Consider the following 16,168-nt stretch of genomic DNA (forward strand, 5'->3'; position numbering starts at 1 on the left):
ATGTACCTTTCAATAGTAATCTAGTTGAACATTGGATATTTCATCAGATCACTCACACAAGGAAGTAACCATTGCTGCATATGACCATATAATCTCAGTTCCCAGGCCCCGAACCAGGGAAGTCAGTGTCCCAGCTGTGAAGATGTAACCGGAAATGGGGATGGCAATGAGCGTGCAGACATACACTGTGATAATAGATGACGGGATAGTCTGTGCATTATGAGCCAAGACAATGTGACAAAATCAAGATAGAGCCACGGGTATGATGTGCAGAAGGATGAGAGATGCAATGGTGAATCAGACAGTGACCAGGGTGATACAGACAGAAGTGACACAATCAGTGAGCGCGCGGTCCTTCTGTGACAGTATAGAGGTGCGTGAAAAACCGAGTCTGTGAGCTCCAACCTCACCCGGAGCAGCTTCTATTGACATGGAGCAGGGATTATTGGGACCTCAAGCTGTATGAAAAGATACACAGCAAGTTTAATCTGAGGCAAAATAGTTTTTGGAAGCACAGTTATTTGTGGATGGAGTGAGGATCTGTCCATGAAAATGTCACAATTATCATGAAAAATGCCACAAATATTCAACTCATCAAGAGAGAAATCTGTGCTGGGAGAAATGGAGGTAACGTTTTTGCTCTCTTACTTTTGTCATATGGCTGACCCTGCACTGAGTTGAACTGTGGGAAGGGCTTTTTTTCACTCATTTCATATTATTCAATTTCATGCAAACATGCACAGGTCACTGAAGTCATCTAAACTTCCGAAAAAATATCGTTAATATATGACGTTGTGATTAGGCTCGATTTTACGTCAGGTTACGGTGGAAAAGCAGGAAAGCGGAGTTGACATTTATCAGATCAGCAGCGATCTCATTGACTGGCTGAGCAGACTCGATCGGGTGAATTGTAGCTTCCTGACGACAAATGGCAGTGAAACTCACTGCGTCACAAAGGGGAGACAATTGAATTGAAGTGGCGACTGTGATTATCTTTGCTGGTTGTTTATCTTGTGAATGTTACCCTCACTGCTGATGTCCCTGCTAACAACACAACACAAAGGTGAGTAGCCTGACTGAGCAGTGACGGCTAAGGCACCATTCCCCTCTTTAAGCGGCTGGAATATGGACCTTGATGTTCTCGGGGACAGGAACTGACATTGAAAGGATTGCAGACAGAGCTGCACTGCCTTTGCGTTGTCACCATCAAGAAAAATAAAACTTGATTCCCTGACCGGGAATCAAACCCGGGCTGTGGTAGTGAAAGCGCCGAATCCTAGCCACAAGACCACCAGGGATAGTGGTGGATATGTGTGCATCATTTCTTAATGATGCAACTCCTGGCTTTTTTTTTCTGCGACAGTAGTTTCTCCTCCAAAATGACTGAATCATCATGTTTTTACAGCACAGAAAGAGGCTCAATGACCCAGTTTCCAGCCTTTGCCCATAGCCTTGTGTGCTACAAGGCAATGGGCCGGCTGTTTGAGATATTCACGTTCCCTTGGGGAAATGGACCACATATTCACCCTCAGAAGGTAACACTCAGACACATTTCCCAGAAGGTGACAAAGGCCTCAGCAGAGACTAACCCCCAGAAAGTAGAGTTTCAAACATTTGGGTTCTACAGTCCCATTTCACACTTCAAAACCAGAATCTGATTACAGCAAAGAAATAAAGCATTCGGCCGCTCCCCTCTCCGTGTTGGTCCCCCATTGTTTCCTTGTCAACCTACAGTTTATAATACCTCACCACACCTCACTGCTGGCCTGTGGAGGAAATGACACTGGCATAATTTCAGACAATATTGAAAGTCCTCTTTTAGATGTTGGATGCCGCAGTTGTACAAACATTCTCATCTCCTCCAATTCGAAGTAACCTCATGACTGGTGCTTTACAAGACCATTGCTTTCAATACTGCACTACAGAGTGAAGGCTGTGCCCTGTAAGGTGGGGTTTCAAGCATTAGAAACTGCAATGTAATAGATGGCGGGATAGTCTTTGCATTATTAACCAAGACAATGCGACAACACTGTGATGGAGTTGACGGGATCATGTGCAGAAGGATGAGAGACACAATGCTGAATCAGGCAGTGACCAGGTGATAGAGATATACGTCTTCCCTCGCAGTCTGCTGATTAGAATTCAGTGCCATCACTGCCATGGCGTGTTCGTGGTTAAAATTTGCAATAATAACTATGAAATATTGACTGATCTTTGGAAGCAGAATTATGCCATCAACCAGGCGCTATCGCTTCAATCTATATCCCAGTTCTACATCAGCAATGACAGCTGCAATTGCCTGATGCACCATTTGTTTCAGGCAAGAACTGCGGAGGTCAAGAAAAGTGCAGGGCAACGGTGGTTTGTGAGAGGTGACTGTGGGCCTCATGGAGCCAGGCTCAGTGTGGCTGCTGAAGCCTGGTTGTTCCTGTTTACCCTGGCATACAGATCACTCTGGAGCAACCAAAGTATGTCAGGATGGCTGAGTGGTCTAAGGTGCCAGACTCAAGGAATAGAGTCCCCCCACTATAAAGCTGGGTGTTCTGGTCTCTGACTGAAGGCGTGGGTAAGAATCCCACTTCTGACAATGACAGCCCTTTCATTTTGTTCCCTTTGCATATCTTACCTAGGCTCAGTGTCCTGATGGGGTCTGCCTCTTCCAAAGAAATTTTTACTCCGGTCAGTTTTGCAGCTTTATATCAACATCATGCATTTCAGAGGAGAAAGAGGCAACTCAGCCCATCAAGCCTGCTCTGCTATTAAATGAGTGGATAATCCTGACCTGATAATCCTGAACTGCACTTTCTTGGATTTCTCAGTAATCTCGGATACCCTTGCTGCTAAAAATCTTTCAAACTCAGCCTTAAATCTAGTTCGTGGCCCAGCTTCGACAACACTCTCCTGTAAAGGAACCCACTGATTCACACCATCTCAGAGAATAAATTTTACCTCGACCCTGCCTTAAATGTGCGACCTCCATTCTGATATTAGACACTCCCTTCCCAGATGGTCCAGAAGGGAACGAGCCTTTCTGCATCCAATCCGTTACATCACCAATAACACCTGTATGTTTCAATAAAGAGCATTTTTGTAGTACTGTTTCTGAGCTGATGAAAGCAATGGATTTCAGTGCTTCCTCCCATTTAATTAATCTCTGATGTGACACCCTCACTGATTGTGACAGAGATTATCATTATCACTGAGGAGGCAGGGTTGGGCAAGGTAATGGGGCTAAATGTAGACATGTCTGCTGGCCCTGATAAAATGCATCCCAGGATATGAAAAAGAGGTGATGGGGACATAGCAAATGCACTAATAATTATTTACCAGAATTCACTGGACTCTGGGGTGGTTCCTGCAGATTGAAAAACAGCCAATGTGCCGTCACTGTTTAAAGAAGGCAGTCGACAAAATCAGGTAACTATAAGTCAGTTAGCTTAACTTCAGCAACGGGGAAAATGCTTGAATCTATCATTAAGGAATAAACATCAAGACATCAGGACTTAAATTGTCCCGTTTGGAAAACCCAGCATGTGTTCATGAGGAATAGGTCATGTTCAACTAATTTTGTGGAATTCTTTGAGGACATTATTTGCAATGTGGACAATGGGGAACCTGTGGGTGTGGTGTATCTGGATGTCCAGAAGGTATCTGACAAGGTGCGACATCAAAGGCTGCTATAACAGATAAAGTTGCACGGCATTACAGGTAAAGTATTGACATGGATAGAGGGTTGGTTGACCAGTAGAAAACAAAGCGTAGGGGTAAATGGGTATTTTTCTGGTTGGCGGTCAGTGGCTAGTGGTGTGCCTCAGGGATCAGTGCTGGGACCACAATTGTTTACAATTTACACAGATGATTTGGAATTGGGGACTAAGTGTGGTGTGTCAAAATTTGCAGCTGACACAAAGACGAGTATGGAGCAAAGTGTGCAGAAAACACTAAAAGTCTGCAGAGGGATATGGATAGTCTAAGTGAGTGAGCAAACGCCTGGCAGATGGAGTTCAATGTTAAGAAGTGTGAGATCATCAATTTTGCTAGGAATAACACAAAATGGACTATGTTTTAAATGGTAAAAAATGCAGCACGCTGCTGTGCAGAGGGACTTTGGTGCCCTTGTGCAGGAATCGCTAAAAGTAGGATTGCAGGTGCAGCAGGGAATTAAAAAGGCAAAGGGAATTTTGGTGAAAGGGAGAAACTGATCTGCAGCCAAAATGGTACAAAATAAAAAGTCAGAAGCAGTGTCGGTGAGAAAAGATACAAGAGTCTGAAGTACCCTTCCTGGAGGTGCAGCGGTTAGGATTTGGTGCTTTCACCGCCGCAGGCTGTGTTCCGTTTTCGGTCAGGGAATGGGAGTTCTATTCTGCTCGTTTATTGTGATGCCTGATTTTCAGGAGCAGGAAAGAAGCTCTGGAGCTGGTAGATGGGCTGATTTGTCTCAGAAATTATTCAAGTTAACAGAAGTCAAAGAACTGCAGATGCTGAAAGTCTGAAAGAGAAACAGGAATTGACCGAGAAACTCAGCAGGTCTGGCAGCATCTGTAGAGCAGAAGAGAGGTAACGTTTCAGGTCCACAGATCGTTAATTGGAACTAGATTAGTTACGCATTTCAATCGTCATCTGAGGCAAAGTTATCAGGTTTATCTGTCAAATCGAGATATTTATCAAAATTTTTCTCTCTGAGTGGCTGACAATTGTTAATTGTTACAGTTCACAAAACCGCAACAAACAAAACAGCCAGTTGGGTTAAGCTCAGGTAAGTGGAGTGGGAGCAGAGGAATAATAATGCACTGAGTTTAAACACAATAAACAAGCCATTTCAGCTTTCAGGAACCAAGCAACTGGCACGATTGACAAGAGGTTTGGACAAGATACCATCAATCTAAGCCACAGGCACCTGTGGGACTCAAACCACAGCTATGCGGATTATTAGAAAGGCACATTAGCCAACTAAACCACAGCACCACACAAGCTGCTTCAGCACCACACAAGCTGCTTCAGCTCCACACAAGCTGCTTCAGCTCCCATCCATATGTTCATGAACTTAAACACCCGAACACAGAAACTTTTTTTCTATCTCAATGTTAATCAGTGAGAATTTAAGTCAAGCACCTTTTTTTTAAAAGACAGGCAGTTCACAGCTGAACATTTCCGGTGAAAATGCACAGAAAGATACAATCTCCTCTTACACTGCTTTAAAACCGATATTTTCATAATTTAAACTGGCGGAATAAAGCGGATGTGTTCATCCTCTCTGTACCCATGAACCACGTTAATACACACAGACGAAACCTCACAAACTTGCATTCAATCTTCTTCTCCCTGCTCAAGGAAAGATGAAAGGGTTTACAAAGATGCTGCCAGGGTTGGAGCAGATGATCCGGAAGGAGAGGCTGAATAAAATCGGGGTCTTTACACTGGAGTGTTGGAGGCTGAGGGGTGACCTCATCGAAGTTATTAAAATCATGAGGGGTAGTGAGCAGGTCTTTTTCCCAGGATAGGGGAGTCCAAACTTGAGGTGATCGGTTTAAGGTTTGAGTGTAAAGATTTTAAAGGGACATAGGGTGTAATGTTTTGACACGCAGGATGCTGTGTGTATGGAATGAGCTGACACAGGAAATTGTGTAGGCTGGTATAAACACAACATATGAAAGGCATCGGCATTGATACATGTACAGGAAGGGTTTAGCGGGATATGGGCCAAATGTTGGCAAACGGGACGAGATAAATTTTGGAAATCTGGTCGGCATGGACGAGAAGGACCAAAGACGCTGTTTCTGTGCTGAATATCTCTTGGACTCGATAATTGCTTTAAGTTTAGAAATGGTTCACTCAAACATCCAACCTGCTACACACCAGTGAGATCACACTTAGCAGATTTAAATAAATGCTCCAAGTGTTGGAAGAGATCTAGCCAGTCTTTCCATCAGGTCTCACACCAGCGAATTCACACGGGAGAGAAACCAATGCATTTGTTCTGAGTGTGGGAAAGGATTCAATCAGTCATCCCACTTACTGAGACACCTTGGTAGCCACACAGATGATAAATGTTTTAGTGGCCTTGACTGTAGTTATTCATTTTTATCAAATATTACGTACACATTCTTTGGTGACTGGAGAACTAATAACTAGACACTGACAGACACAAAGCGGAGTAAGGAACTACACACCCATAATGTTGAACTCTGTAAATAATCTGTGCCAAGAAAAGAAGGGCTTCTGATTTTTGCTACTCTGTAAAGCCCCCTTTTTTAATGAAGGTGATAAATTTCAGAGAAAAATGTTTCCATAACTGTTCAAAGAGGCAAAAGATGCATTTGGGGTAGGATGTGGGATGTGGCTAATTTAGTTCCGGTAATGTACAATGTGGCAGGTTTAATGAATTACATCAAGTTAAAAGATCTCCGAGAGAACAGTGCCCATCAAATAGTGTACATTAGAGTCCGATGGGTGAGTTGTGGGATGTGGGTATTTCAACACGAAATATACCCTTTAATCCCGATTCTGTGTGTTCTGTTCATTAAACAATAGGAAGTCCATGCTCAGTTATTAGCCAACACCATGAACTCTGACCTTGTGCTATGACCTTTTTTGACCCCTTTTTGAGTGCTGTGGAAAATTCAAGTCAATTTCATCTACGGGCTCCCTTTATGAACTCTGCTGTTAATAATAACAAGCATCTCTTGGTTAATTGTGAAGGCAAAAAATTTCAAATCCATTGGGGTGTTTTTGCACGAATTCATATCCTGCTGACTGTGGGCAAAAGCTGGGAATGAATGCGAGGGCTGTTTGCTTCCTCTGTTTTGCTTGTGACAGGAATCAAAACAGCAGGAAAAAAAATTCACTCAGACTACCAACAGTGGCAAAAGGTAACTCACTGCCTGTCATGGCAGAACCAGCACAAACCTTCATAAAAGTTAAAGAGCTTTAAGATATCCACTAGCCAGGCCAACAGGTGAGGCTGTGAGCCATGTCCTGGGAAATAAGTGTAAACAGGCAGTTCTGAGAAAGATTCACCCAACCCAAAACAGTATCCCTGATTTTCCTTCACAAATACTGCCAGACGTATTGAACTTTTCCAGCAATTTTGGTTCTTTTCCAAGAACAATCAAGGTCAAGGGATTATGTTCAGGAAACTGTTTGATCCTTGGAATTCGTGAAGCATTGTGGGATGTACGTCACACAAAGCGAGTCCCAGCTGGTTGAGGATTGGCCCCTGTGGTCTACAGACGGCTCGTTGGTCCAGGGGTATGATTCTTGTTTTGGGTCTTACAGCATTTATAAACGCCAGAAGTCCCAGTTTTACATCTAAACAACCATACGTGTTTTGCCAAAGTACCCAATTAATTATCTCAAAAAGCAACTTCGTGAAATGAAGTTGAACTGCCTGACTTTGGTAGAGGTCCCATTGCAGCGAACCCGGCCTAGGAATACACTTGTTCAAAGGAAGAACAAGAGTTTTAGAATGTTAACACAGGCAATCCGACTCTGAATGAATTCTTAGGCTGAAGCATTGCTCAATCATGAACATGAAACCTCAGAAAGTGGGAAAGTGAAGCGATTGGGGATAGTGCTGAACAGGCTCATGTGAATCGTAGACAAAGAGGAGACTGGAAGAACAAAACAGTCCAGGCCACATCAAAAGAATTGTTTCTGGAGGCAGAGAAGGTGTTGTGAGTAAGGAGCATCAAAGATGGGTCCAAATATTGAAGGTTTAAAATGTAGCTGTATGTCAGAAATGAAGATGGGTTGGAAAGTTGAGACAGTTCTCCTTGGGGAATAGAAGGCTGTAAAGTGATCCGAACGAAGCTCTCCAAGTCACAAGGGGTCTAGACAGTGGAAATAAAGGCGTGAAAGTTCTACCACACCACGCCTGAAGGGATTGAGAATGATGAGGCAGATATTTGACGGCATGAGGAAAACGAAGTGAAAGCGACTTGAGGAAGAACGTTCTCACACAAGGAGTGGTTCGGGTCGGTAAATCTCGATCTGACAGCGACAGAGGCAGATTCAATCAACACAATGCAATTGGACAGCTATGTTAAAAGTACCTGTGCAGATGTTACAGGGAGAAGGCAAAAGATTGATCCTGAAAGTGATAATCAGTTGCTTATTGGGGAGACGTGGCATAACTAAGGCAGGGTGTATGGCCTCCACCTGAGCTGTGACAAGTTTTGTGATTCTGAGTGAAATCATAAATCGACCAACAGAATGTGGGAAATTAGACAAAGCTTATATTTACACAGCTGTGACACTTCTGTGCACGACAGTGAAAAGCTTTGAACATCGTCATCGAATGGAAATGCTGCACTCCAGATGGAAAGCTGAATACTTGCCTGAGACACAGGTAGTTCATGGTAGCAGAGTGGCGCAGCAGAAGCGTGCTGGGCCCATAACCCAGAGGTCGATGGATCGAAACCATCCTCTGCTATTTTCTATTGGTCAGTGCTGTGGTTTGCAGTGAACTGCACTGTGCATTTTCATCAGTTGTCTACTTGCCTCAGCTTCATGTATCTGAAATAAATACCTCATGTTGATGCACTGGCCAAGGCCACACAGGAGAGCTGATACTCTTGCAAAGATCTGAATGGTCTTCTCCTGTTCTCAGTCGGTCTGCTCCAAACGGAATGTAAAACTTCCTCTCTGAGATGGGAATAAACCGGTGAAGTAGAAACACATCGCTTGCAATATTTTTGTCACAGCGAGCTTTGAGAAGATTTGTAGCTCAGGTTGAGGTTCTGGATGTGAGTTTGCTCGCTGAGCTGGAAGGTTAGTTTTCAGACGTTTCGTCACCATTCTGGGTAACATCATCAGTGAGCCTCCGACGAAGCGCTGGTGTTATGTCCCGCTTTCTATTTATCTGGTTAGGTTTCCTTGGGTTGGTGATGTCATTTCCTGTTCTTTTTCTCAGGGGATGGTAGATTGGCTCCAAATCAATGTGTTTGTTGATGGAGTTCCGGTTGGAATGCCATGCTTCTAGGAATTCTCGTGCATGTCTCTGTTTGGCTTGTCCCAGGATGGATGAGTTGTCCCAATCAAAGTGGTGTCCTTCCTTATCTGAATGTAAGGATACGAGTGATAGTGGGTCATGTCGTTTTGTGGCTAGTTGATGTTCATCTATCCTGGTGGCTAGCTTCCTGCCTGTTTGTCCAATGTCGTGTTTGTCACAGTTCTTGCAAGGTATTTTGTAGATGACGTTCATTTTATTTGTTGTCTGTATAGGGTCTTTTAAGTTCATTAGCTGCTGTTTGAGTGTGTTGGTGGGTTTGTGGGCTACCCTGATGCCAAGAGGTCTGAGTAGTCTGGCAGTCATTTCAGAAATGTCTTTGATGTAGGGGAGAGTGGTTATGGTTTCTGAGCCTGTTTTGTCTGTTTGTTTGGGTTTGTTGCTGAGAAATCGGCGGACTGTGTTCATAGGGTACCCATTCTTTTTGAATACACTGTATCGGTGATTTTCCTCTGCTCTGCGTAGTTCCTTTGTGCTGCAGTGTGTGGTGGCTCATTGGAATAATGTTCTAATGCAGCTTCGTTTGTGGGTGTTGGGATGGTTGCTCCTGTAGTTCAGTATTTGGTTCGTATGTGTTGTTTTCCTGTAGACGCTGGTTTGAAGTTCCCCATTGGCTGTTCGCTCTACTGTGACATCTAGGAATGGCAGTTTGTTGTTGTTTTCCTCCTCTTTTGTGAATGTTATGCCAGTAAAGGGTATTATTGATGGTCTTGAAGGTTTCCTCTAATTTGTTTTGTTTAGTGATGACAAAGATGTCATCCACGTAGCGGACCCAATGTTTGGGTTGGATGGTTGGCAGAGCTGTTTGTTCGAGTCTCTGCATTACTGCCTCTGCTAAGAACCCTGATATCGGAGATCCCATGGGTGTACCGTTGGTTTGTCTGTAGGTTTTGTTATTGAAAGTGAAGTGGGTGCTGAGGCATAGGTCCACTAGCTTGATGATGTTGTCCTTGCTGATGAGGTTGGTGGTGTCTGGTGTATGTGTCTTCGGTTCTTCTAATAGTGTAGTCAGTGTTTCTTTGGCCAGGTTGATGTTGATGGATGTGAACAGGGCTGTTACGTCAAAGGAGACCATTATTTCATCCTCTTCTAACTTGGTGTCTTTGATGGTGTTCAGGAATTCTTGGGTGGAGTGAATGGAGTGGTGGGAGTCTTCTACTCGGTGTTTTAGTCTTTGGTGCAGTTCCTTGGCTAATCTGTAAGTTGGTGTTCCAGGTAGCGACACTATGGGCCTGAGGGGTGCTCCTGGTTTGTGAATTTTTGGTAGTCCGTAGAAGCGTGGTGTGTTGGATCCATCTGGTTTCATTTTTTGGAAGTCTCTCTTGTTTAATTCTCCAGATTTTTGAAGTTTTTTGAGTCAGGCTGTGATTCGGTTCTCCAGTTGTGGGGTCGGGTCTATCGCCACCTGTTGGTAAGTGTCAGTATCTGCAAGCAGTGCGTTCGCTTTCTCAATGTAGTCTGTTCGGTTTAAGATGACTGTCAAGCGTCCTTTGTCTGCAGGTAGGATAACGGTGTTTTTATCTTTTTTGAGTCCTTTTTGGGCTTTTCTTTCTTGTGTATTGAGTGTGTGTCCTTCCATTTTCCTGCTTAGTGTTGGTGCGACTGTCTGTCTGATGGTTTGCTGGGTTTCTTCTGTGAGTTTGTTGTCTTACAGTGTTGTTTCTAACGCTGCTGAGAAATCTTTCTTGTCCGCATCCTGGAAGTTGTAATTTAACCCTCTTACTAAGACGGCTTTTTCAGTGTCTGTTAATGGGTCGGTCAGATAAGTTTTTTTATCCATGTTTCTGTGCTGTCTGTGTTGTTATTTTGTGTGAGTTTGTCTGGTTTTTTTCGTTTTCTGTGTTTGCCGCTGCCTGATGTCTATGGCTTGTTGTGCTGTGCCTGTCCATTCATGGTCTGTCGTGTTAGTGAGTAAAGATTTTTGGCGCGAAATTTCCCGGTTGTATGTACGGAGTCTGTTGTGGGCATCATTGATCACTTCTCTAAGCATTCTGTGGCTGTTTTGCTCTGCTATTCTTTTGGCTAGCGGGGTGTTAAGGTGAGGTTTGTATTTGAGACATTTAGGTAGTACCTGTTTCCTTAGGCATTCATGCAGCATGTACAGCTGTTCGCGGGTGGCACTCTGTCGGATGGCGCTGGTTTCCCATCTTCGGGCCAGTTTTCGCGTATTGCGCCCATAGGTGCGAGAGAGGTTTGAGAAGATTTGTAACTCAAGTTGAGTTTCTGGATGTGAGTTTGCTCGCTGAGCTTGAAGGTTAGTTTTCAGATGTTTTGTCACCATTCTCGGTAACATCTGAAAAGATGTATTTCCAGTTCTCAGTCTAGCCGACATTACCACAATTCCCACATGACCAATTGGGAATCTCAAGGAGGTGTAAATGTCAGGAGGTCATCCAGGAAATTAAACTGTTTAGAACATGCTGCAGACTACTGGACTATTAGAGATAGTGGGAGCTGCAGGTGCTGGAGAACCCAAGATAATAAATTGTGGAGCTGGATGGACCCAGCAGGCCAAATAGCATCTCAGGAGCACAAAAGCTGATGTTTCGGGCCTAGACCCTTCATGAGAGATGAAGATGCTGTCTGATGAAGGGTCCAGGCCCAAAACGTCAGCTTTTGTGCTCCCGAGATGCTGCTTGGCCTGCTGTGTTCATCCAGTTTCACACTTTATTATACTGGACTATTAGTTTTTTTTTCCATGCAGTTTATTTCGATGGCAACTAACTGTGGACAGGACAGATACAAACCATGTGCAACCTGCCTTAGCTGCAGTGAATCTTACTTATGTTTCAAGCTTTTATCAGAAAATATGTTGTTTGCTGTTCCAACTGTTTCAGCTGCCTCTGCAGAAATGGACAATACGTGCTGCGACAATGCGATCCTCTTCCAAATTATTTTTGATTTTCAGTTCTTCATTCGTTCCCTACACCTAATCACTATAGAGGCCAAACCAACCCTGTATGAAGAACTGAATATTCTGCTTGCTGCAAATCGCATATTCCAACAGAAATTTAACAGGGATGAGGAATGGCTGTTTCAATAGTTAAGGGTCGGCTGTTGAAAGGCTGATGTTTTCCAAGCCATTTGATATTGCTGGGACAGTTTTTTTTGTAATATGCAAAAAAAATTAATCAGGCCTTTCACAGGCCAACTCAACCGAAATGTAATTAAGCAAAATACTACAGATGCAGGAAATCACAATGTGGGGAAGTTGGGGAAAACAGGAGGTGCTGGAAATACTCAGGCAACATCTGTGAAGAGACAAAGCTAACATTTCAGGATGCAATCCTTCGCCCTGCTTTGGTTCCAGATGCATTTTCCAATAAAACAGCTGACCCACCTCAGAGCTCAGTCACTGCAAAAATGAACACGCAGCTTTTGTTTTAAGAAAAGGGAACAAGGTGTAAGCAATGAGCATCAAACATCATTTTGATAAAGACCTTGTGACCAAAGCTTCATCACCAGGGGGTAGCTAATGCTCTAAACAGAGCTCAGTGTGCAGAAGTTATAAAGAGCAGAATTCAACTGCTAACCTTGAAGAATAATTTCTACCTTGCAGAAACTATTAAGGTTGTATGGACAGGGAGCCTTGCTGAGGAATTCAGTAATGAGCAGGAACTGGTTGGGGAGCTTTATCAAACATATTGCGATCAGCTGATTTGATAAATACCATAATTTGCCTTCATGTACCTGCCATTTGTGTTCTGAAACTGTGCTGATGACTGCCAAGCGTGATGCAGCGGAGATTATACAAATACACCCATGTTGGAATTATTGAGAAAATCCCCCATATCAGCTGCCATGGGTCACCTTCACAACATAAGCAATTACCTGGTTTCCCTGCAGAACAGGACACATCACATTTGCCACTGCAGCCAAGATAAATCTTTTAGTGGGGATGTCTGAGCTCAGATTTTTGCAAACATCTATATCAGGCCATGGGAAACATACATGACTGAAAGCAAGTTTGCATTTCATATTTCCACTTAAGGATTGCAGGAATATCCATTAGTTCCAATAATGAAGGGTAGTAATATAAACATTTAACTTAGAGCATTTATTAGAGTCACAGAGTTATACAGCACAGAAATAGACCCTTCAGTCGAACTTGTCGGTGCCGACCAAGTTTCCCAAACTATACTAATCCCATTTGCTTTTATATCCCTGTAAAGTTTCCCTCTTTAGGTAATTGTCCAAATGTCTTTTGAACTTTGTAATAAGAAGAATTCAACTGTACATGTATGTACCACTTCCTCTGGCAGTTCATTCCACATGCGATCCACCCTCTGTGTGAAAATATTGCCCCACAGGTCCCTGCTGCTTCCCTCATGCAAATAATATGTTTGGGCCTTCAGAAAACATCAGTAAGATTTTGAAAAATATAATTAAATGGGTTATTACTCAAAATTCGACCTTGGGATTGGGGTTAAATATCAACACTTACTGGAAATTTTTTAAAGGACTTAAATTTGACACCAGGATTAAACAGCTTTGTTTGTGGATGATATGAGGGACTTAAGGGGAGGAAAGAGAGGAGGAGGAGTGGTGATTTTTGTTTGGGATAACATTATGGCTGTACTTAGCGAGTACTTCGGGAGGATTCCTGGGAGTTTGCCCAAGGAAATTATTTGCGTTGAACGATGAAATAAGAAAGGGATGACCATCTTGTTGGGATTGTACAAAAGGTACACCCAGTAGTCAATGGGAAATTGAGATGAAAAAGTAAGGAGAACTCAGATATCTGTGAGTATAACAGGGTTGTAATGGTTGGGGATTTTAACTTTCCAAACATAGACTGGGCCTGGCATAGTGTTAAGAGGTGGGATGGGAAGGAATTTGTTCAGTGTGTGAAAGAAAACTTTCTTTTTCAGTATGTGGATGTACGTACAGGAGAAGGAGCAAAACTTGACCTGTTGGGAATAAGGCAGGCAAATGATTGAGGTGACAGGAAGGGAGTACTTTGGGGCAAGTGATCGTAATTCTACCAGTTTTAAAATAGTTATGGAAAAGGACTGATCAAAAAGTTAAATTGAAAAAAAAAATAATTTTCATGGTATTAGGCAGGAACGTCCAAAAGTTACGAGAAGAGAAATTGTTGGTAAAGCTCAGCGGGTGTTACTGCATCTGTTGAGATAAATCAGACGCTCATTAGTGACATTTAAGCAACCGCTGGACATGCACATGGACAGCAGTGAATTGAGGGTGAAGGCAGGTTAAGTTATTTTATTTTTGGATTAGGATTACTCCACGGCACAACATCGTGGGCCGAAGGGCCTGTACTGTGCTGTACTTTTCTATGTTCTATGTTTCAGGTCGAGTGACCCTTCCTAAGCTCTGAGGGAGTGTCAATCGATCTGAAACGCAAGCACTGATTTCTCTCCACAGATTCTGCCAGACTTTTCCAGCAATTTCAGCTTTTGTTTCCAAATTAGAGCATCCGCAGTTCCTCCCGCGTTATTACTTTCAAAATCTGACTGGGAGAGACTATTTGCAGGTAAAGATTGGGAATCAGGACTCCTTTAAAAAAGAGATCAGGAGAGTCCAGAGACAGTTTGTTCATGGTAATGTGAAGGGCAGGGCTGGTAGGTGCCAGGAATGCTGAAAATAGAGAAAGTGAGGGTCCGGTTAAGAAAAACGAAGCATATGTTGTGTTGGGATTGAGTGAATCCCTGGACGAGCATAGGGGCAATGTGTATCTTACGGAGGGAAATCAAGCGTGCATAAAAGGGACATGAAATAGCTTTGGCAAGTACAGTTAAGGAGCATCTAAAGAGATTCTATAACAATAATAAGGGCAAAACAGTAATGAGGGAGAGAGTAGAGCCCTTTAAAGATCAACAAGGCCGTCTGTGTGTGAAACCGCAGGAGATGGGTGAGATACTAAATGAATATTTCACATCAGTATTTCCCCTGGAGAAAGACATGGAAGCTAGAGAACTTGGGGAAATAAATACTGATGTCCTGAAAACAGTCCATATTACAGAGGAAGTGCTGGAGGTTTTAAAATGCATAAAGGTGGATAAGTCCCTCTGACCTGATCAGGTGTAACCCAGAGCTTTGTGGGAAGCTCGGGTAAATTACTGGGCCCTTTGCTGAGATATTTGTATCATCAAAAACCATGTGCAAGGTGCCAGCAGACTGGGGGTTGTTTAACACGGTGCCATTATTTCAGAAAGGTGGTAAGAAAAAGCCAGGGAACTATAAGCTGGTGAGCCTGACTCCAGTGGTGGATAGGTTGTTGGAGGGGATCCTGAGGGATAGGATTTACAGGTATTTGGAAAGGCACGCACTGACTACAGAAAATGAACATGGCTATGTGTGTGCGGAATTGTCTCTCACTAACTTGTTTGAGTTTTTTTTTAAAGAAGTAATGAAGAAGATTGTTGAGGGTGGAGCAGTGGATGTTGTTTATATGAACTTCAGTCAGGCATTCAACAAGGTACTGCATGGGTAGACTGCTAAGCAATGTTTGATTACATGGAAAACGGGGACAGCTCGCCATTTGGGCACAAAATTGGCTCAAAAGTAGGAGACAGAAGGTAATAGAAAGTTCCTTTTCGGACTGAAGGCCTGTGACCAGTGGTGTGCTACAAGGATTAATGTTGGCTCTACTGCTTTCTGTCATTTATGTAAATGGTTTGGATGTGAACACAGGAGGTATGGATAGTAGAAATGCGGACGACACCGAAATTGGAGGTGTAGTGGACAGCGAAGAAGGTTACCTGAGAGTACAACAGGACATTGATCAGCTGGGCCAGCGGGCCAAGGAGTGGCAAATGGAGTTTAACTTAGATAAAGGTGAGGGTCTGCATTTTGGAAAGTCAAATTACAGCAGGGCTTATAAACTTAGCAGTGAGATCCTGGGGAGTGTTGCAGAACAAAGAGACATTGGGGTGCAGGTGCATTGTTCTTTGAAAGTGCAGTTGCAGGTAGATAGGATAGTGAAGTGGGTGTTTGGTGTGCTTGCCTTTATTGCTCAGTGCATTGACCAGAGGAGTTGGAAGGTCACGTTGCAGCTGTATAGGTCATTGGTTAGCCTACTTTTGGAATACTGCATCCAATTCTGGCCTCTCTGCTATAGGAAAGATGTGAAACTTTACACGATTCATCGACCTGTCATTACCAGGATTCATTACAAGGATGTTGCCAGGTTTGGAGGGT

This window comes from Stegostoma tigrinum, unplaced genomic scaffold, assembly GCF_030684315.1.
Source record: "Stegostoma tigrinum isolate sSteTig4 unplaced genomic scaffold, sSteTig4.hap1 scaffold_49, whole genome shotgun sequence".
Taxonomy (NCBI): domain Eukaryota; kingdom Metazoa; phylum Chordata; class Chondrichthyes; order Orectolobiformes; family Stegostomatidae; genus Stegostoma; species Stegostoma tigrinum.